At 45.2% G+C, this 16,911-nt stretch overlaps 48 non-coding genes and 1 pseudogene across 48 annotated transcripts; all 49 read left to right on the top strand.

Annotated features, from left to right (window-relative positions):
• Positions 1-42: 42 nt before the first annotated feature.
• Positions 43-161, top strand: LOC141355990 (5S ribosomal RNA). Its single transcript, XR_012362431.1, has one exon. It is a non-coding gene; the product is annotated as a 5S ribosomal RNA (ribosomal RNA).
• A 141-nt stretch (positions 162-302) lies between these two features.
• Positions 303-421, top strand: LOC141355989 (5S ribosomal RNA). The gene has a single exon (XR_012362430.1). It is a non-coding gene; the product is annotated as a 5S ribosomal RNA (ribosomal RNA).
• A 153-nt stretch (positions 422-574) lies between these two features.
• Positions 575-693, top strand: LOC141355988 (5S ribosomal RNA). Its single transcript, XR_012362429.1, has one exon. It is a non-coding gene; the product is annotated as a 5S ribosomal RNA (ribosomal RNA).
• A 141-nt stretch (positions 694-834) lies between these two features.
• LOC141355987 (5S ribosomal RNA) lies at positions 835-953 on the top strand. Its single transcript, XR_012362428.1, has one exon. It is a non-coding gene; the product is annotated as a 5S ribosomal RNA (ribosomal RNA).
• Positions 954-1,094: 141 nt separating this feature from the next.
• LOC141355986 (5S ribosomal RNA) lies at positions 1,095-1,213 on the top strand. The gene has a single exon (XR_012362427.1). It is a non-coding gene; the product is annotated as a 5S ribosomal RNA (ribosomal RNA).
• A 141-nt stretch (positions 1,214-1,354) lies between these two features.
• LOC141355985 (5S ribosomal RNA) lies at positions 1,355-1,473 on the top strand. Its single transcript, XR_012362426.1, has one exon. It is a non-coding gene; the product is annotated as a 5S ribosomal RNA (ribosomal RNA).
• Positions 1,474-1,614: 141 nt separating this feature from the next.
• On the top strand, positions 1,615-1,733 carry LOC141355983 (5S ribosomal RNA). Its single transcript, XR_012362424.1, has one exon. It is a non-coding gene; the product is annotated as a 5S ribosomal RNA (ribosomal RNA).
• Positions 1,734-1,874: 141 nt separating this feature from the next.
• Positions 1,875-1,993, top strand: LOC141355982 (5S ribosomal RNA). The gene has a single exon (XR_012362423.1). It is a non-coding gene; the product is annotated as a 5S ribosomal RNA (ribosomal RNA).
• A 141-nt stretch (positions 1,994-2,134) lies between these two features.
• Positions 2,135-2,253, top strand: LOC141355981 (5S ribosomal RNA). The gene has a single exon (XR_012362422.1). It is a non-coding gene; the product is annotated as a 5S ribosomal RNA (ribosomal RNA).
• A 141-nt stretch (positions 2,254-2,394) lies between these two features.
• Positions 2,395-2,513, top strand: LOC141355980 (5S ribosomal RNA). Its single transcript, XR_012362421.1, has one exon. It is a non-coding gene; the product is annotated as a 5S ribosomal RNA (ribosomal RNA).
• Positions 2,514-2,666: 153 nt separating this feature from the next.
• Positions 2,667-2,785, top strand: LOC141355979 (5S ribosomal RNA). Its single transcript, XR_012362420.1, has one exon. It is a non-coding gene; the product is annotated as a 5S ribosomal RNA (ribosomal RNA).
• A 141-nt stretch (positions 2,786-2,926) lies between these two features.
• Positions 2,927-3,045, top strand: LOC141355978 (5S ribosomal RNA). Its single transcript, XR_012362419.1, has one exon. It is a non-coding gene; the product is annotated as a 5S ribosomal RNA (ribosomal RNA).
• Positions 3,046-3,186: 141 nt separating this feature from the next.
• Positions 3,187-3,309, top strand: LOC141354420 (5S ribosomal RNA; annotated as a pseudogene).
• Positions 3,310-7,618: 4,309 nt separating this feature from the next.
• On the top strand, positions 7,619-7,737 carry LOC141355977 (5S ribosomal RNA). Its single transcript, XR_012362418.1, has one exon. It is a non-coding gene; the product is annotated as a 5S ribosomal RNA (ribosomal RNA).
• A 141-nt stretch (positions 7,738-7,878) lies between these two features.
• Positions 7,879-7,997, top strand: LOC141355976 (5S ribosomal RNA). Its single transcript, XR_012362417.1, has one exon. It is a non-coding gene; the product is annotated as a 5S ribosomal RNA (ribosomal RNA).
• A 141-nt stretch (positions 7,998-8,138) lies between these two features.
• LOC141355975 (5S ribosomal RNA) lies at positions 8,139-8,257 on the top strand. The gene has a single exon (XR_012362416.1). It is a non-coding gene; the product is annotated as a 5S ribosomal RNA (ribosomal RNA).
• A 141-nt stretch (positions 8,258-8,398) lies between these two features.
• On the top strand, positions 8,399-8,517 carry LOC141355974 (5S ribosomal RNA). Its single transcript, XR_012362415.1, has one exon. It is a non-coding gene; the product is annotated as a 5S ribosomal RNA (ribosomal RNA).
• A 141-nt stretch (positions 8,518-8,658) lies between these two features.
• Positions 8,659-8,777, top strand: LOC141355972 (5S ribosomal RNA). Its single transcript, XR_012362413.1, has one exon. It is a non-coding gene; the product is annotated as a 5S ribosomal RNA (ribosomal RNA).
• A 141-nt stretch (positions 8,778-8,918) lies between these two features.
• LOC141357640 (5S ribosomal RNA) lies at positions 8,919-9,037 on the top strand. The gene has a single exon (XR_012364127.1). It is a non-coding gene; the product is annotated as a 5S ribosomal RNA (ribosomal RNA).
• Positions 9,038-9,158: 121 nt separating this feature from the next.
• LOC141355971 (5S ribosomal RNA) lies at positions 9,159-9,277 on the top strand. The gene has a single exon (XR_012362412.1). It is a non-coding gene; the product is annotated as a 5S ribosomal RNA (ribosomal RNA).
• Positions 9,278-9,417: 140 nt separating this feature from the next.
• On the top strand, positions 9,418-9,536 carry LOC141355970 (5S ribosomal RNA). The gene has a single exon (XR_012362410.1). It is a non-coding gene; the product is annotated as a 5S ribosomal RNA (ribosomal RNA).
• A 141-nt stretch (positions 9,537-9,677) lies between these two features.
• Positions 9,678-9,796, top strand: LOC141355969 (5S ribosomal RNA). The gene has a single exon (XR_012362409.1). It is a non-coding gene; the product is annotated as a 5S ribosomal RNA (ribosomal RNA).
• Positions 9,797-9,937: 141 nt separating this feature from the next.
• LOC141355968 (5S ribosomal RNA) lies at positions 9,938-10,056 on the top strand. The gene has a single exon (XR_012362408.1). It is a non-coding gene; the product is annotated as a 5S ribosomal RNA (ribosomal RNA).
• Positions 10,057-10,197: 141 nt separating this feature from the next.
• LOC141355967 (5S ribosomal RNA) lies at positions 10,198-10,316 on the top strand. Its single transcript, XR_012362407.1, has one exon. It is a non-coding gene; the product is annotated as a 5S ribosomal RNA (ribosomal RNA).
• Positions 10,317-10,458: 142 nt separating this feature from the next.
• LOC141354271 (5S ribosomal RNA) lies at positions 10,459-10,577 on the top strand. Its single transcript, XR_012360844.1, has one exon. It is a non-coding gene; the product is annotated as a 5S ribosomal RNA (ribosomal RNA).
• Positions 10,578-10,706: 129 nt separating this feature from the next.
• LOC141355966 (5S ribosomal RNA) lies at positions 10,707-10,825 on the top strand. The gene has a single exon (XR_012362406.1). It is a non-coding gene; the product is annotated as a 5S ribosomal RNA (ribosomal RNA).
• A 141-nt stretch (positions 10,826-10,966) lies between these two features.
• LOC141355965 (5S ribosomal RNA) lies at positions 10,967-11,085 on the top strand. Its single transcript, XR_012362404.1, has one exon. It is a non-coding gene; the product is annotated as a 5S ribosomal RNA (ribosomal RNA).
• A 133-nt stretch (positions 11,086-11,218) lies between these two features.
• Positions 11,219-11,337, top strand: LOC141355964 (5S ribosomal RNA). The gene has a single exon (XR_012362403.1). It is a non-coding gene; the product is annotated as a 5S ribosomal RNA (ribosomal RNA).
• A 129-nt stretch (positions 11,338-11,466) lies between these two features.
• On the top strand, positions 11,467-11,585 carry LOC141355963 (5S ribosomal RNA). The gene has a single exon (XR_012362402.1). It is a non-coding gene; the product is annotated as a 5S ribosomal RNA (ribosomal RNA).
• A 141-nt stretch (positions 11,586-11,726) lies between these two features.
• LOC141355960 (5S ribosomal RNA) lies at positions 11,727-11,845 on the top strand. Its single transcript, XR_012362400.1, has one exon. It is a non-coding gene; the product is annotated as a 5S ribosomal RNA (ribosomal RNA).
• Positions 11,846-11,986: 141 nt separating this feature from the next.
• LOC141355959 (5S ribosomal RNA) lies at positions 11,987-12,105 on the top strand. The gene has a single exon (XR_012362399.1). It is a non-coding gene; the product is annotated as a 5S ribosomal RNA (ribosomal RNA).
• Positions 12,106-12,246: 141 nt separating this feature from the next.
• Positions 12,247-12,365, top strand: LOC141355958 (5S ribosomal RNA). Its single transcript, XR_012362398.1, has one exon. It is a non-coding gene; the product is annotated as a 5S ribosomal RNA (ribosomal RNA).
• A 141-nt stretch (positions 12,366-12,506) lies between these two features.
• LOC141355957 (5S ribosomal RNA) lies at positions 12,507-12,625 on the top strand. Its single transcript, XR_012362397.1, has one exon. It is a non-coding gene; the product is annotated as a 5S ribosomal RNA (ribosomal RNA).
• Positions 12,626-12,766: 141 nt separating this feature from the next.
• On the top strand, positions 12,767-12,885 carry LOC141355956 (5S ribosomal RNA). The gene has a single exon (XR_012362396.1). It is a non-coding gene; the product is annotated as a 5S ribosomal RNA (ribosomal RNA).
• Positions 12,886-13,014: 129 nt separating this feature from the next.
• Positions 13,015-13,133, top strand: LOC141355955 (5S ribosomal RNA). Its single transcript, XR_012362395.1, has one exon. It is a non-coding gene; the product is annotated as a 5S ribosomal RNA (ribosomal RNA).
• A 141-nt stretch (positions 13,134-13,274) lies between these two features.
• Positions 13,275-13,393, top strand: LOC141355954 (5S ribosomal RNA). The gene has a single exon (XR_012362394.1). It is a non-coding gene; the product is annotated as a 5S ribosomal RNA (ribosomal RNA).
• A 141-nt stretch (positions 13,394-13,534) lies between these two features.
• Positions 13,535-13,653, top strand: LOC129434694 (5S ribosomal RNA). Its single transcript, XR_008640964.1, has one exon. It is a non-coding gene; the product is annotated as a 5S ribosomal RNA (ribosomal RNA).
• Positions 13,654-13,794: 141 nt separating this feature from the next.
• Positions 13,795-13,913, top strand: LOC129434695 (5S ribosomal RNA). Its single transcript, XR_008640965.1, has one exon. It is a non-coding gene; the product is annotated as a 5S ribosomal RNA (ribosomal RNA).
• Positions 13,914-14,054: 141 nt separating this feature from the next.
• Positions 14,055-14,173, top strand: LOC129434696 (5S ribosomal RNA). Its single transcript, XR_008640966.1, has one exon. It is a non-coding gene; the product is annotated as a 5S ribosomal RNA (ribosomal RNA).
• Positions 14,174-14,314: 141 nt separating this feature from the next.
• Positions 14,315-14,433, top strand: LOC129434697 (5S ribosomal RNA). The gene has a single exon (XR_008640967.1). It is a non-coding gene; the product is annotated as a 5S ribosomal RNA (ribosomal RNA).
• A 141-nt stretch (positions 14,434-14,574) lies between these two features.
• Positions 14,575-14,693, top strand: LOC129434698 (5S ribosomal RNA). The gene has a single exon (XR_008640968.1). It is a non-coding gene; the product is annotated as a 5S ribosomal RNA (ribosomal RNA).
• A 141-nt stretch (positions 14,694-14,834) lies between these two features.
• Positions 14,835-14,953, top strand: LOC129434699 (5S ribosomal RNA). The gene has a single exon (XR_008640969.1). It is a non-coding gene; the product is annotated as a 5S ribosomal RNA (ribosomal RNA).
• Positions 14,954-15,094: 141 nt separating this feature from the next.
• On the top strand, positions 15,095-15,213 carry LOC129434700 (5S ribosomal RNA). Its single transcript, XR_008640971.1, has one exon. It is a non-coding gene; the product is annotated as a 5S ribosomal RNA (ribosomal RNA).
• A 141-nt stretch (positions 15,214-15,354) lies between these two features.
• LOC129434701 (5S ribosomal RNA) lies at positions 15,355-15,473 on the top strand. The gene has a single exon (XR_008640972.1). It is a non-coding gene; the product is annotated as a 5S ribosomal RNA (ribosomal RNA).
• Positions 15,474-15,614: 141 nt separating this feature from the next.
• LOC129434702 (5S ribosomal RNA) lies at positions 15,615-15,733 on the top strand. Its single transcript, XR_008640973.1, has one exon. It is a non-coding gene; the product is annotated as a 5S ribosomal RNA (ribosomal RNA).
• A 141-nt stretch (positions 15,734-15,874) lies between these two features.
• Positions 15,875-15,993, top strand: LOC129434704 (5S ribosomal RNA). Its single transcript, XR_008640975.1, has one exon. It is a non-coding gene; the product is annotated as a 5S ribosomal RNA (ribosomal RNA).
• A 141-nt stretch (positions 15,994-16,134) lies between these two features.
• Positions 16,135-16,253, top strand: LOC129434705 (5S ribosomal RNA). The gene has a single exon (XR_008640976.1). It is a non-coding gene; the product is annotated as a 5S ribosomal RNA (ribosomal RNA).
• Positions 16,254-16,394: 141 nt separating this feature from the next.
• LOC141355952 (5S ribosomal RNA) lies at positions 16,395-16,513 on the top strand. The gene has a single exon (XR_012362392.1). It is a non-coding gene; the product is annotated as a 5S ribosomal RNA (ribosomal RNA).
• Positions 16,514-16,666: 153 nt separating this feature from the next.
• Positions 16,667-16,785, top strand: LOC129416794 (5S ribosomal RNA). Its single transcript, XR_008635542.2, has one exon. It is a non-coding gene; the product is annotated as a 5S ribosomal RNA (ribosomal RNA).
• The last annotated feature ends 126 nt before the right edge of the window (positions 16,786-16,911 follow it).

Below are 16,911 nucleotides of genomic sequence, written 5' to 3'. Positions count from 1 at the left end.
CCACATTAGTCTTGAAGTGGCTCTCGAATCGAGTCAGCGCTCGCTTACGGCCACACCACCCTGAGCACGCCCGCTCTCGTCTGATCTCGGAAGCCAAGCAGGGTCGGGCCTGGTTAGTACTTGGATGGGAGACCGCCTGGGAATACCAGGTGCTGTAAGCATTTAATTCTTTATTTAATTAATTATTTAATTATTTATTCATATAATTTTTTTCCAGAAATGCATCCTTTCTGTAAGCGTTCGCCGATGGCATGGCGTTGCCACATTAGTCTTGAAGTGGCTCTCGAATCGAGTCAGCGCTCGCTTACGGCCACACCACCCTGAGCACGCCCGCTCTCGTCTGATCTCGGAAGCCAAGCAGGGTCGGGCCTGGTTAGTACTTGGATGGGAGACCGCCTGGGAATACCAGGTGCTGTAAGCATTTAATTCTTTATTTAATTCTTTATTTAATTAATTTTTTATTTAATTATTCATATAATTTTGTTCCAGAAATGCATCCTTTCTGTAAGCGTTCGCCGATGGCATGGCGTTGCCACATTAGTCTTGAAGTGGCTCTCGAATCGAGTCAGCGCTCGCTTACGGCCACACCACCCTGAGCACGCCCGCTCTCGTCTGATCTCGGAAGCCAAGCAGGGTCGGGCCTGGTTAGTACTTGGATGGGAGACCGCCTGGGAATACCAGGTGCTGTAAGCATTTAATTCTTTATTTAATTAATTATTTAATTATTTATTCATATACATTTTTTCCAGAAATGCATCCTTTCTGTAAGCGTTCGCCGATGGCATGGCGTTGCCACATTAGTCTTGAAGTGGCTCTCGAATCGAGTCAGCGCTCGCTTACGGCCACACCACCCTGAGCACGCCCGCTCTCGTCTGATCTCGGAAGCCAAGCAGGGTCGGGCCTGGTTAGTACTTGGATGGGAGACCGCCTGGGAATACCAGGTGCTGTAAGCATTTAATTCTTTATTTAATTAATTATTTAATTATTTATTCATATAATTTTTTTCCAGAAATGCATCCTTTCTGTAAGCGTTCGCCGATGGCATGGCGTTGCCACATTAGTCTTGAAGTGGCTCTCGAATCGAGTCAGCGCTCGCTTACGGCCACACCACCCTGAGCACGCCCGCTCTCGTCTGATCTCGGAAGCCAAGCAGGGTCGGGCCTGGTTAGTACTTGGATGGGAGACCGCCTGGGAATACCAGGTGCTGTAAGCATTTAATTCTTTATTTAATTAATTATTTAATTATTTATTCATATAATTTTTTTCCAGAAATGCATCCTTTCTGTAAGCGTTCGCCGATGGCATGGCGTTGCCACATTAGTCTTGAAGTGGCTCTCGAATCGAGTCAGCGCTCGCTTACGGCCACACCACCCTGAGCACGCCCGCTCTCGTCTGATCTCGGAAGCCAAGCAGGGTCGGGCCTGGTTAGTACTTGGATGGGAGACCGCCTGGGAATACCAGGTGCTGTAAGCATTTAATTCTTTATTTAATTAATTATTTAATTATTTATTCATATAATTTTTTTCCAGAAATGCATCCTTTCTGTAAGCGTTCGCCGATGGCATGGCGTTGCCACATTAGTCTTGAAGTGGCTCTCGAATCGAGTCAGCGCTCGCTTACGGCCACACCACCCTGAGCACGCCCGCTCTCGTCTGATCTCGGAAGCCAAGCAGGGTCGGGCCTGGTTAGTACTTGGATGGGAGACCGCCTGGGAATACCAGGTGCTGTAAGCATTTAATTCTTTATTTAATTAATTATTTAATTATTTATTCATATAATTTTTTTCCAGAAATGCATCCTTTCTGTAAGCGTTCGCCGATGGCATGGCGTTGCCACATTAGTCTTGAAGTGGCTCTCGAATCGAGTCAGCGCTCGCTTACGGCCACACCACCCTGAGCACGCCCGCTCTCGTCTGATCTCGGAAGCCAAGCAGGGTCGGGCCTGGTTAGTACTTGGATGGGAGACCGCCTGGGAATACCAGGTGCTGTAAGCATTTAATTCTTTATTTAATTAATTATTTAATTATTTATTCATATAATTTTTTTCCAGAAATGCATCCTTTCTGTAAGCGTTCGCCGATGGCATGGCGTTGCCACATTAGTCTTGAAGTGGCTCTCGAATCGAGTCAGCGCTCGCTTACGGCCACACCACCCTGAGCACGCCCGCTCTCGTCTGATCTCGGAAGCCAAGCAGGGTCGGGCCTGGTTAGTACTTGGATGGGAGACCGCCTGGGAATACCAGGTGCTGTAAGCATTTAATTCTTTATTTAATTAATTATTTAATTATTTATTCATATAATTTTTTTCCAGAAATGCATCCTTTCTGTAAGCGTTCGCCGATGGCATGGCGTTGCCACATTAGTCTTGAAGTGGCTCTCGAATCGAGTCAGCGCTCGCTTACGGCCACACCACCCTGAGCACGCCCGCTCTCGTCTGATCTCGGAAGCCAAGCAGGGTCGGGCCTGGTTAGTACTTGGATGGGAGACCGCCTGGGAATACCAGGTGCTGTAAGCATTTAATTCTTTATTTAATTCTTTATTTAATTAATTATTTAATTATTTATTCATATAATTTTTTTCCAGAAATGCATCCTTTCTGTAAGCGTTCGCCGATGGCATGGCGTTGCCACATTAGTCTTGAAGTGGCTCTCGAATCGAGTCAGCGCTCGCTTACGGCCACACCACCCTGAGCACGCCCGCTCTCGTCTGATCTCGGAAGCCAAGCAGGGTCGGGCCTGGTTAGTACTTGGATGGGAGACCGCCTGGGAATACCAGGTGCTGTAAGCATTTAATTCTTTATTTAATTAATTATTTAATTATTTATTCATATAATTTTTTTCCAGAAATGCATCCTTTCTGTAAGCGTTCGCCGATGGCATGGCGTTGCCACATTAGTCTTGAAGTGGCTCTCGAATCGAGTCAGCGCTCGCTTACGGCCACACCACCCTGAGCACGCCCGCTCTCGTCTGATCTCGGAAGCCAAGCAGGGTCGGGCCTGGTTAGTACTTGGATGGGAGACCGCCTGGGAATACCAGGTGCTGTAAGCATTTAATTCTTTATTTAATTAATTATTTAATTATTTATTCATATAATTTTTTTCCAGAAATGCATCCTTTCTGTAAGCGTTCGCCGATGGCATGGCGTTGCCACATTAGTCTTGAAGTGGCTCTCGAATCGAGTCAGCGCTCGCTTACGGCCACACCACCCTGAGCACGCCCGCTCTCGTCTGATCTCGGAAGCCAAGCAGGGTCGGGCCTGGTTAGTACTTGGATGGGAGACCGCCTGGGAATGGCTCATGACCCCCGCAAGTCCCTATCCTGGGTCCCGATCACCTTGGAAAAAGCCAAGTAAACAGATCAGTAGGACGGTGGAGGGAGGACATGTGTTAGATATTGGTGGGGCCAAATAGAGGTCAATGTTTTCTCACTTCAGAACATCAATTCTAAATTTACTGTTCTTTTTATGTTTTTGTGAGTAAGACCATGAAGACTAGAATCTTTGACTTCAATGTTTTATTAAGTATAATATGATGTCTGTCACTTAATGTAACATACATCATGCTTTAATGAAAACAATAAAAAAACAAGCAATGTAACAAATGTTTTTGCTCATATCTATTTGATGTATGAATGGATGCACTTTACAAATAAACTTGAGACTTTTAGTTACAATGTTTGCAAGATCACTGAAAAAATCTAAGAAGCTATATTAGGGCTACTTGAATAAAGTGTAATTTGCTCATATCTGAGATATTATTCACTCTATATGCCCTATTCGCCCTCTAGAAAGCATGAAAAATGTACACATAAAATGGCCTTAATGGAATTTTAGAAAAATACTTAATCTTTACCATACTGGTAAGTAATTCAGCCTCTGCTATACTCAATACAGTTTCATGTGACAGTCTTTACCTCTATTAAGTGGACAAATGGAGAACAAGAGAGAGGAATCATATATTCGGAAACATTCTTTTTTTATTTGTTCAACAATATATATCTATAGAAATAAATAAACAACACAACAATAATAACAATAACACAGGTCACAAGGTAAACAGAATAGAATTTACATTAATTATTAAGTAATTTAGCAGAAAATAGCTAAATAGGTACTAATAAGTTATTATTTACAGGATTCTTTTTAAGATTTATACATGTACACATTGAACAATATACAATATAAGTACAATCAGTGTTGGGGAAAGTTACTTTCCCCAATACTGTGTACAATATATACAAGGGGATGAAGTAAACTAGGTCTGATCCAGGTCTGAACCAGGTACAAGCCATACCCCAGAAATCTGCTATTGTGATTTGGGGGATGTAGTTGGCCCTCTAATTGTTATTTGTCTTCATTTTTAGTTCTTCATCTACTACACTTTTGAAGTGTTCGAAACTGTTGAACACAACACCTTCAAAACCTGAAGTGGTGGACTTTCTAGTTGCTGGGCAATAAGTAAATATTTTTCGGCTACTTTCAGCAGCCTTGTCTTTGGACGGCGTGTACCTGCCCACCACACTGGGGTACTTGGTAGGCCCCACAAGGCTTCGGGGATTTATGAGGCTTGATTGGTCTGGATGTCAGCGCAGGAGGCGGTGCGAAAGGTATGAACCCTTGACTGCTGGATGCCCCACAGAGCATCATGGATGGTCCCTGTGGCTATGCAGGAACCACTACAAGGACAGGTGCTTTTGACGCTCTGGATAGGATGTACGTGACCACAGGGGGTTTAGGTTGAATGGGCCGGTTCACAAACTCTTCCACATCTATCCTGCAAAAATAAATCATACATGCGATGATGAGTTTAATTCATAAGAAATAATGGGTATGACTATCAATTTACATGGTTTGTTGTGTTTAAGTTTAAACCATTCAGCTGATGAATTCAGTTATGTTCACATGTAAGCAATAAGGTATGAGAGGCTGTGCTGTATCGTGAATAAGTAACGGCTGAAGGGGTTGCAGGCACTCCGCTTCGTGTCACTTATTCACGACACAGCACTTGCCTCAAGTACCTTATTGCTTTTATAAAAAAGTTACCACACAATATTAAAGTTAAAAAATGTGTTAGTGCAACTTTAATGAAGTTATATCAGTAAAAGCATTTCTTCCGCTAGAAAAAATAGTCCCTGACCGTGAACAAGAACGTTCCAATGTGTAATATGCATGAAAGCTCACATAAAAACAACAAACTGATCTCAAACTTTGTCTCATTCTATGTTTATGTTTATACGTTTGGTTGCTAATGGTTTTACAGCTTACCTCCGCTTCTGATCATGCCTTTTTCCAGCTGCATGACATAGGCTCTGGTACTGAACCTGAGGTCGATCTGGAGCTGGAAGGGATTCTGACAGAGTAGGAGCTGCTGGCATTGGTTCTTCTGACAGCACTCGTTGGTGGGGTTTCACCTTTGGCATTACGGTTGCCCTGTAGTTAGCCTTGGCATTCAGATTGGGCAGTTGAGGAGCATCATATCATTCTTGTTGTAGGCCAGCACTGCACTTGCAAGGGCACTCATAAACACCCCATAGTTGGCATGGCTCTGTTTGATGACAACAGCATCCCAGCGTGCAGCCAGTGTCGGATGTCCAGTCGGATCACAGTGCCCTTCTGTGCCCAGTCCCTGAACAGATTCTCCAGGAAGGATGAAGCACTGTCACAATAAAAATTTTCAGCATGTGTTCTTTTTTTTTTTTTTGACAAATATTATCAGGGTATATGTATGTGTTATTACCTACCGACAACAGTTGTTATCTGCATATATGACAGCTGGTGCAGGAGCCCTAGCTCATTCAAAGAGGGCCATCAGACCTTTGGCCATACGTCTGTAGCACCCCTCAGACTCAGCTGCCACCACCACTGTGGTCAAGAACTGGCCCCACTCGTTCAGCACACTGGTGATATACTGCATGGTGCCCTGGCCATCACCATATATCTTCTTAAGGACCTGGAAAACACAAAGCAGAACATTCATTTGATAGTTTCTATCAATAACCTGTCTGCCCAATATAATTGATATGAATTACAATGCATGTACATTTTGTATCCATCACATTTGAACGCTGAACAGTGAGGCCAAAGTCCCTTATTCAAAACAATAGGTTTGCTCAAGTCATTTTAAAGTGACTAAACAAATATTAAGTCTACTGAACTTCATGAATTTATACAATACACATACCTTTTTTGTGCCATCAATGCAGAGGATTTCTCCAGACATCTTCTCCATCTCCATGATCATGTGCGCACGCCTCAGCACACGGGCACAAGGAAGGGGAGACCGGGGCAGAGGAGGGGTGTAAGTACCAACAGCTTTGACAAAGGACAGGATGCTCTTCTGAGACGATGCAGATCCATCCGTACACTGCAGCTTGGCCTCTCCCTGCCTGTACAGACGGATGCATGGGTACAGGTGTTGTTTTTGGTGGCTGCTCAGATGCTTTTTCACTGAGAAGCTTTGCCCACACACTTCACACACATGTTCCTTTGGAAGATGAAGCTGCATGTGCCGAGTCAGGTTGGACTTCACAGAGAAACTCTTGTCACGCACTTGTGTCCCTCCACATCCATGATTTCTGTTTGTTGTAATAAAACAGAAACATATTCAGATTGGTTTCTTCTTTTCAAACTGTACAGGGGACTAAACACTGGAAAACCAGGAGATGCAAAACATGTACACAAGTAACAGTACTGCTAATACTATTACTTAAAGTAGAACTAAAAAGGTATTTTATTGATGTTATCAGATTTACTTTTTAATGTGATATTTCATATGATTAGCTGAAAGTACAAAAGGTAATGGTTTTATAATTGTAGACTTTATTTTTGCTTGCCTTGTGTTTTCAGTGTTTTAACATGTTATTGACTGTTAATGGATTATCATATTGTACAGTATGTAGTCAGTCAATTCCAACAGGAAAAACTGGCATTAGTATTACTAGCAATAAGTAAAATCTACCTGTATTTGGATAGTAGTGTTAGTCTTAATGTCCAGCCCTGATTGTGTTTGGGTATTTCCAAAGTATTTAATTTGAGTAAAATATTACAAAGACTCGAATAACTGCAGTTTACGATACACGTTAGCAGTTAACTTAGATGGGCGATTATATTTTCTCTATTAAAGCTTTTAAAACTTTAATAACTTTGTAATTACTGCACGTAAATCCACGCGAATCCATACAAAAAACGGTTAGAAAGCATTTATATGAATATACTGGTAAATATACTCGACTTACCTCTTGTTTGCTGTAACCGATCTCAATCAAACGATGATAGTAGTGTTATTTACGTTTGTCACTCGCGTGATGCACTTAATATTCAAAGCAACGGCGCCATCTGATTGGTGGGTTGAGGAAGCGGCCTGCTCAACAGAGCTCAGTGATTGGTTGGTTGAGCAGCTCAACTTGCTCAACGGCGCTCAATGATTGGTCGGCATAGGGACTTGGAGGAGAGAACGCCTGGGAATACCAGGTGCTGTAAGCATTTAATTCTTTATTTAATTAATTATTTAATTATTTATTCATATAATTTTTTTCCAGAAATGCATCCTTTCTGTAAGCGTTCGCCGATGGCATGGCGTTGCCACATTAGTCTTGAAGTGGCTCTCGAATCGAGTCAGCGCTCGCTTACGGCCACACCACCCTGAGCACGCCCGCTCTCGTCTGATCTCGGAAGCCAAGCAGGGTCGGGCCTGGTTAGTACTTGGATGGGAGACCGCCTGGGAATACCAGGTGCTGTAAGCATTTAATTCTTTATTTAATTAATTATTTAATTATTTATTCATATAATTTTTTTCCAGAAATGCATCCTTTCTGTAAGCGTTCGCCGATGGCATGGCGTTGCCACATTAGTCTTGAAGTGGCTCTCGAATCGAGTCAGCGCTCGCTTACGGCCACACCACCCTGAGCACGCCCGCTCTCGTCTGATCTCGGAAGCCAAGCAGGGTCGGGCCTGGTTAGTACTTGGATGGGAGACCGCCTGGGAATACCAGGTGCTGTAAGCATTTAATTCTTTATTTAATTAATTATTTAATTATTTATTCATATAATTTTTTTCCAGAAATGCATCCTTTCTGTAAGCGTTCGCCGATGGCATGGCGTTGCCACATTAGTCTTGAAGTGGCTCTCGAATCGAGTCAGCGCTCGCTTACGGCCACACCACCCTGAGCACGCCCGCTCTCGTCTGATCTCGGAAGCCAAGCAGGGTCGGGCCTGGTTAGTACTTGGATGGGAGACCGCCTGGGAATACCAGGTGCTGTAAGCATTTAATTCTTTATTTAATTAATTATTTAATTATTTATTCATATAATTTTTTTCCAGAAATGCATCCTTTCTGTAAGCGTTCGCCGATGGCATGGCGTTGCCACATTAGTCTTGAAGTGGCTCTCGAATCGAGTCAGCGCTCGCTTACGGCCACACCACCCTGAGCACGCCCGCTCTCGTCTGATCTCGGAAGCCAAGCAGGGTCGGGCCTGGTTAGTACTTGGATGGGAGACCGCCTGGGAATACCAGGTGCTGTAAGCATTTAATTCTTTATTTAATTAATTATTTAATTATTTATTCATATAATTTTTTTCCAGAAATGCATCCTTTCTGTAAGCGTTCGCCGATGGCATGGCGTTGCCACATTAGTCTTGAAGTGGCTCTCGAATCGAGTCAGCGCTCGCTTACGGCCACACCACCCTGAGCACGCCCGCTCTCGTCTGATCTCGGAAGCCAAGCAGGGTCGGGCCTGGTTAGTACTTGGATGGGAGACCGCCTGGGAATACCAGGTGCTGTAAGCATTTAATTCTTTATTTAATTAATTATTTAATTATTTATTCATATAATTTTTTTCCAGAAATGCATCCTTTCTGTAAGCGTTCGCCGATGGCATGGCGTTGCCACATTAGTCTTGAAGTGGCTCTCGAATCGAGTCAGCGCTCGCTTACGGCCACACCACCCTGAGCACGCCCGCTCTCGTCTGATCTCGGAAGCCAAGCAGGGTCGGGCCTGTTTAGTACTTGGATGGGAGACCGCCTGGGAATACCAGGTGCTGTAAGCATTTAATTAATTATTTATTCATATAATTTTTTTCCAGAAATGCATCCTTTCTGTAAGCGTTCGCCGATGGCATGGCGTTGCCACATTAGTCTTGAAGTGGCTCTCGAATCGAGTCAGCGCTCGCTTACGGCCACACCACCCTGAGCACGCCCGCTCTCGTCTGATCTCGGAAGCCAAGCAGGGTCGGGCCTGGTTAGTACTTGGATGGGAGACCGCCTGGGAATACCAGGTGCTGTAAGCATTTAATTCTTTATTTAATTAATTATTTAATTATTTATTCATATAATTTTTTCCAGAAATGCATCCTTTCTGTAAGCGTTCGCCGATGGCATGGCGTTGCCACATTAGTCTTGAAGTGGCTCTCGAATCGAGTCAGCGCTCGCTTACGGCCACACCACCCTGAGCACGCCCGCTCTCGTCTGATCTCGGAAGCCAAGCAGGGTCGGGCCTGGTTAGTACTTGGATGGGAGACCGCCTGGGAATACCAGGTGCTGTAAGCATTTAATTCTTTATTTAATTAATTATTTAATTATTTATTCATATAATTTTTTTCCAGAAATGCATCCTTTCTGTAAGCGTTCGCCGATGGCATGGCGTTGCCACATTAGTCTTGAAGTGGCTCTCGAATCGAGTCAGCGCTCGCTTACGGCCACACCACCCTGAGCACGCCCGCTCTCGTCTGATCTCGGAAGCCAAGCAGGGTCGGGCCTGGTTAGTACTTGGATGGGAGACCGCCTGGGAATACCAGGTGCTGTAAGCATTTAATTCTTTATTTAATTAATTATTTAATTATTTATTCATATAATTTTTTTCCAGAAATGCATCCTTTCTGTAAGCGTTCGCCGATGGCATGGCGTTGCCACATTAGTCTTGAAGTGGCTCTCGAATCGAGTCAGCGCTCGCTTACGGCCACACCACCCTGAGCACGCCCGCTCTCGTCTGATCTCGGAAGCCAAGCAGGGTCGGGCCTGGTTAGTACTTGGATGGGAGACCGCCTGGGAATACCAGGTGCTGTAAGCATTTAATTCTTTATTTAATTAATTATTTAATTATTTATTCATATAATTTTTTTCCAGAAATGCATCCTTTCTGTAAGCGTTCGCCGATGGCATGGCGTTGCCACATTAGTCTTGAAGTGGCTCTCGAATCGAGTCAGCGCTCGCTTACGGCCACACCACCCTGAGCACGCCCGCTCTCGTCTGATCTCGGAAGCCAAGCAGGGTCGGGCCTGGTTAGTACTTGGATGGGAGACCGCCTGGGAATACCAGGTGCTGTAAGCATTTAATTCTTTATTTAATTAATTATTTAATTATTTATTCATATAATTTTTTTCCCAGAAATGCATCCTTTCTGTAAGCGTTCGCCGATGGCATGGCGTTGCCACATTAGTCTTGAAGTGGCTCTCGAATCGAGTCAGCGCTCGCTTACGGCCACACCACCCTGAGCACGCCCGCTCTCGTCTGATCTCGGAAGCCAAGCAGGGTTGGGCCTGGTTAGTACTTGGATGGGAGACCGCCTGGGAATACCAGGTGCTGTAAGCATTTAATTAATTATTTAATTATTTATTCATATAATTTTTTTCCAGAAATGCATCCTTTCTGTAAGCGTTCGCCGATGGCATGGCGTTGCCACATTAGTCTTGAAGTGGCTCTCGAATCGAGTCAGCGCTCGCTTACGGCCACACCACCCTGAGCACGCCCGCTCTCGTCTGATCTCGGAAGCCAAGCAGGGTCGGGCCTGGTTAGTACTTGGATGGGAGACCGCCTGGGAATACCAGGTGCTGTAAGCATTTAATTCTTTATTTAATTAATTATTTAATTATTTATTCATATAATTTTTTTCCAGAAATGCATCCTTTCTGTAAGCGTTCGCCGATGGCATGGCGTTGCCACATTAGTCTTGAAGTGGCTCTCGAATCGAGTCAGCGCTCGCTTACGGCCACACCACCCTGAGCACGCCCGCTCTCGTCTGATCTCGGAAGCCAAGCAGGGTCGGGCCTGGTTAGTACTTGGATGGGAGACCGCCTGGGAATACCAGGTGCTGTAAGCATTTAATTCTTTAATTAATTAATTATTTATTCATATAATTTTTTTCCAGAAATGCATCCTTTCTGTAAGCGTTCGCCGATGGCATGGCGTTGCCACATTAGTCTTGAAGTGGCTCTCGAATCGAGTCAGCGCTCGCTTACGGCCACACCACCCTGAGCACGCCCGCTCTCGTCTGATCTCGGAAGCCAAGCAGGGTCGGGCCTGGTTAGTACTTGGATGGGAGACCGCCTGGGAATACCAGGTGCTGTAAGCATTTAATTAATTATTTAATTATTTATTCATATAATTTTTTTCCAGAAATGCATCCTTTCTGTAAGCGTTCGCCGATGGCATGGCGTTGCCACATTAGTCTTGAAGTGGCTCTCGAATCGAGTCAGCGGTCGCTTACGGCCACACCACCCTGAGCACGCCCGCTCTCGTCTGATCTCGGAAGCCAAGCAGGGTCGGGCCTGGTTAGTACTTGGATGGGAGACCGCCTGGGAATACCAGGTGCTGTAAGCATTTAATTCTTTATTTAATTAATTATTTAATTATTTATTCATATAATTTTTTTCCAGAAATGCATCCTTTCTGTAAGCGTTCGCCGATGGCATGGCGTTGCCACATTAGTCTTGAAGTGGCTCTCGAATCGAGTCAGCGCTCGCTTACGGCCACACCACCCTGAGCACGCCCGCTCTCGTCTGATCTCGGAAGCCAAGCAGGGTCGGGCCTGGTTAGTACTTGGATGGGAGACCGCCTGGGAATACCAGGTGCTGTAAGCATTTAATTCTTTATTTAATTAATTATTTAATTATTTATTCATATAATTTTTTTCCAGAAATGCATCCTTTCTGTAAGCGTTCGCCGATGGCATGGCGTTGCCACATTAGTCTTGAAGTGGCTCTCGAATCGAGTCAGCGCTCGCTTACGGCCACACCACCCTGAGCACGCCCGCTCTCGTCTGATCTCGGAAGCCAAGCAGGGTCGGGCCTGGTTAGTACTTGGATGGGAGACCGCCTGGGAATACCAGGTGCTGTAAGCATTTAATTCTTTATTTAATTAATTATTTAATTATTTATTCATATAATTTTTTTCCAGAAATGCATCCTTTCTGTAAGCGTTCGCCGATGGCATGGCGTTGCCACATTAGTCTTGAAGTGGCTCTCGAATCGAGTCAGCGCTCGCTTACGGCCACACCACCCTGAGCACGCCCGCTCTCGTCTGATCTCGGAAGCCAAGCAGGGTCGGGCCTGGTTAGTACTTGGATGGGAGACCGCCTGGGAATACCAGGTGCTGTAAGCATTTAATTCTTTATTTAATTAATTATTTAATTATTTATTCATATAATTTTTTTCCAGAAATGCATCCTTTCTGTAAGCGTTCGCCGATGGCATGGCGTTGCCACATTAGTCTTGAAGTGGCTCTCGAATCGAGTCAGCGCTCGCTTACGGCCACACCACCCTGAGCACGCCCGCTCTCGTCTGATCTCGGAAGCCAAGCAGGGTCGGGCCTGGTTAGTACTTGGATGGGAGACCGCCTGGGAATACCAGGTGCTGTAAGCATTTAATTCTTTATTTAATTAATTATTTAATTATTTATTCATATAATTTTTTTCCAGAAATGCATCCTTTCTGTAAGCGTTCGCCGATGGCATGGCGTTGCCACATTAGTCTTGAAGTGGCTCTCGAATCGAGTCAGCGCTCGCTTACGGCCACACCACCCTGAGCACGCCCGCTCTCGTCTGATCTCGGAAGCCAAGCAGGGTCGGGCCTGGTTAGTACTTGGATGGGAGACCGCCTGGGAATACCAGGTGCTGTAAGCATTTAATTAATTATTTATTTATTTATTCATATAATTTTTTTCCAGAAATGCATCCTTTCTGTAAGCGTTCGCCGATGGCATGGCGTTGCCACATTAGTCTTGAAGTGGCTCTCGAATCGAGTCAGCGCTCGCTTACGGCCACACCACCCTGAGCACGCCCGCTCTCGTCTGATCTCGGAAGCCAAGCAGGGTCGGGCCTGGTTAGTACTTGGATGGGAGACCGCCTGGGAATACCAGGTGCTGTAAGCATTTAATTCTTTATTTAATTAATTATTTAATTATTTATTCATATAATTTTTTTCCAGAAATGCATCCTTTCTGTAAGCGTTCGCCGATGGCATGGCGTTGCCACATTAGTCTTGAAGTGGCTCTCGAATCGAGTCAGCGCTCGCTTACGGCCACACCACCCTGAGCACGCCCGCTCTCGTCTGATCTCGGAAGCCAAGCAGGGTCGGGCCTGGTTAGTACTTGGATGGGAGACCGCCTGGGAATACCAGGTGCTGTAAGCATTTAATTCTTTATTTAATTAATTATTTAATTATTTATTCATATAATTTTTTTCCAGAAATGCATCCTTTCTGTAAGCGTTCGCCGATGGCATGGCGTTGCCACATTAGTCTTGAAGTGGCTCTCGAATCGAGTCAGCGCTCGCTTACGGCCACACCACCCTGAGCACGCCCGCTCTCGTCTGATCTCGGAAGCCAAGCAGGGTCGGGCCTGGTTAGTACTTGGATGGGAGACCGCCTGGGAATACCAGGTGCTGTAAGCATTTAATTCTTTATTTAATTAATTATTTAATTATTTATTCATATAATTTTTTTCCAGAAATGCATCCTTTCTGTAAGCGTTCGCCGATGGCATGGCGTTGCCACATTAGTCTTGAAGTGGCTCTCGAATCGAGTCAGCGCTCGCTTACGGCCACACCACCCTGAGCACGCCCGCTCTCGTCTGATCTCGGAAGCCAAGCAGGGTCGGGCCTGGTTAGTACTTGGATGGGAGACCGCCTGGGAATACCAGGTGCTGTAAGCATTTAATTCTTTATTTAATTAATTATTTAATTATTTATTCATATAATTTTTTTCCAGAAATGCATCCTTTCTGTAAGCGTTCGCCGATGGCATGGCGTTGCCACATTAGTCTTGAAGTGGCTCTCGAATCGAGTCAGCGCTCGCTTACGGCCACACCACCCTGAGCACGCCCGCTCTCGTCTGATCTCGGAAGCCAAGCAGGGTCGGGCCTGGTTAGTACTTGGATGGGAGACCGCCTGGGAATACCAGGTGCTGTAAGCATTTAATTCTTTATTTAATTAATTATTTAATTATTTATTCATATAATTTTTTTCCAGAAATGCATCCTTTCTGTAAGCGTTCGCCGATGGCATGGCGTTGCCACATTAGTCTTGAAGTGGCTCTCGAATCGAGTCAGCGCTCGCTTACGGCCACACCACCCTGAGCACGCCCGCTCTCGTCTGATCTCGGAAGCCAAGCAGGGTCGGGCCTGGTTAGTACTTGGATGGGAGACCGCCTGGGAATACCAGGTGCTGTAAGCATTTAATTCTTTATTTAATTAATTATTTAATTATTTATTCATATAATTTTTTTCCAGAAATGCATCCTTTCTGTAAGCGTTCGCCGATGGCATGGCGTTGCCACATTAGTCTTGAAGTGGCTCTCGAATCGAGTCAGCGCTCGCTTACGGCCACACCACCCTGAGCACGCCCGCTCTCGTCTGATCTCGGAAGCCAAGCAGGGTCGGGCCTGGTTAGTACTTGGATGGGAGACCGCCTGGGAATACCAGGTGCTGTAAGCATTTAATTCTTTATTTAATTAATTATTTAATTATTTATTCATATAATTTTTTTCCAGAAATGCATCCTTTCTGTAAGCGTTCGCCGATGGCATGGCGTTGCCACATTAGTCTTGAAGTGGCTCTCGAATCGAGTCAGCGCTCGCTTACGGCCACACCACCCTGAGCACGCCCGCTCTCGTCTGATCTCGGAAGCCAAGCAGGGTCGGGCCTGGTTAGTACTTGGATGGGAGACCGCCTGGGAATACCAGGTGCTGTAAGCATTTAATTCTTTATTTAATTAATTATTTAATTATTTATTCATATAATTTTTTTCCAGAAATGCATCCTTTCTGTAAGCGTTCGCCGATGGCATGGCGTTGCCACATTAGTCTTGAAGTGGCTCTCGAATCGAGTCAGCGCTCGCTTACGGCCACACCACCCTGAGCACGCCCGCTCTCGTCTGATCTCGGAAGCCAAGCAGGGTCGGGCCTGGTTAGTACTTGGATGGGAGACCGCCTGGGAATACCAGGTGCTGTAAGCATTTAATTCTTTATTTAATTAATTATTTAATTATTTATTCATATAATTTTTTTCCAGAAATGCATCCTTTCTGTAAGCGTTCGCCGATGGCATGGCGTTGCCACATTAGTCTTGAAGTGGCTCTCGAATCGAGTCAGCGCTCGCTTACGGCCACACCACCCTGAGCACGCCCGCTCTCGTCTGATCTCGGAAGCCAAGCAGGGTCGGGCCTGGTTAGTACTTGGATGGGAGACCGCCTGGGAATACCAGGTGCTGTAAGCATTTAATTCTTTATTTAATTAATTATTTAATTATTTATTCATATAATTTTTTTCCAGAAATGCATCCTTTCTGTAAGCGTTCGCCGATGGCATGGCGTTGCCACATTAGTCTTGAAGTGGCTCTCGAATCGAGTCAGCGCTCGCTTACGGCCACACCACCCTGAGCACGCCCGCTCTCGTCTGATCTCGGAAGCCAAGCAGGGTCGGGCCTGGTTAGTACTTGGATGGGAGACCGCCTGGGAATACCAGGTGCTGTAAGCATTTAATTCTTTATTTAATTAATTATTTAATTATTTATTCATATAATTTTTTTCCAGAAATGCATCCTTTCTGTAAGCGTTCGCCGATGGCATGGCGTTGCCACATTAGTCTTGAAGTGGCTCTCGAATCGAGTCAGCGCTCGCTTACGGCCACACCACCCTGAGCACGCCCGCTCTCGTCTGATCTCGGAAGCCAAGCAGGGTCGGGCCTGGTTAGTACTTGGATGGGAGACCGCCTGGGAATACCAGGTGCTGTAAGCATTTAATTCTTTATTTAATTAATTATTTAATTATTTATTCATATAATTTTTTTCCAGAAATGCATCCTTTCTGTAAGCGTTCGCCGATGGCATGGCGTTGCCACATTAGTCTTGAAGTGGCTCTCGAATCGAGTCAGCGCTCGCTTACGGCCACACCACCCTGAGCACGCCCGCTCTCGTCTGATCTCGGAAGCCAAGCAGGGTCGGGCCTGGTTAGTACTTGGATGGGAGACCGCCTGGGAATACCAGGTGCTGTAAGCATTTAATTCTTTATTTAATTAATTATTTAATTATTTATTCATATAATTTTTTTCCAGAAATGCATCCTTTCTGTAAGCGTTCGCCGATGGCATGGCGTTGCCACATTAGTCTTGAAGTGGCTCTCGAATCGAGTCAGCGCTCGCTTACGGCCACACCACCCTGAGCACGCCCGCTCTCGTCTGATCTCGGAAGCCAAGCAGGGTCGGGCCTGGTTAGTACTTGGATGGGAGACCGCCTGGGAATACCAGGTGCTGTAAGCATTTAATTATTTATTTAATTCTTTATTTAATTAATTATTTAATTATTTATTCATATAATTTTTTTCCAGAAATGCATCCTTTCTGTAAGCGTTCGCCGATGGCATGGCGTTGCCACATTAGTCTTGAAGTGGCTCTCGAATCGAGTCAGCGCTCGCTTACGGCCACACCACCCTGAGCACGCCCGCTCTCGTCTGATCTCGGAAGCCAAGCAGGGTCGGGCCTGGTTAGTACTTGGATGGGAGACCGCCTGGGAATACCAGGTGCTGTAAGCATTTAATTCTTTATTTAATTAATTATTTAATTATTTATTCATATAATTTTTTCCAGAAATGCATCCTTTCTGTAAGCGTTCGCCGATGGCATGGCGTTGCCACATTAGTCTTGAAGTGGCTCTCGAA

The sequence above is a fragment of the Misgurnus anguillicaudatus genome, chromosome 21, assembly GCF_027580225.2.
Source record: "Misgurnus anguillicaudatus chromosome 21, ASM2758022v2, whole genome shotgun sequence".
Classification (NCBI taxonomy): Eukaryota; Metazoa; Chordata; class Actinopteri; order Cypriniformes; family Cobitidae; genus Misgurnus; species Misgurnus anguillicaudatus.
This window is presented reverse-complemented; position numbering and strand designations above follow the sequence as displayed.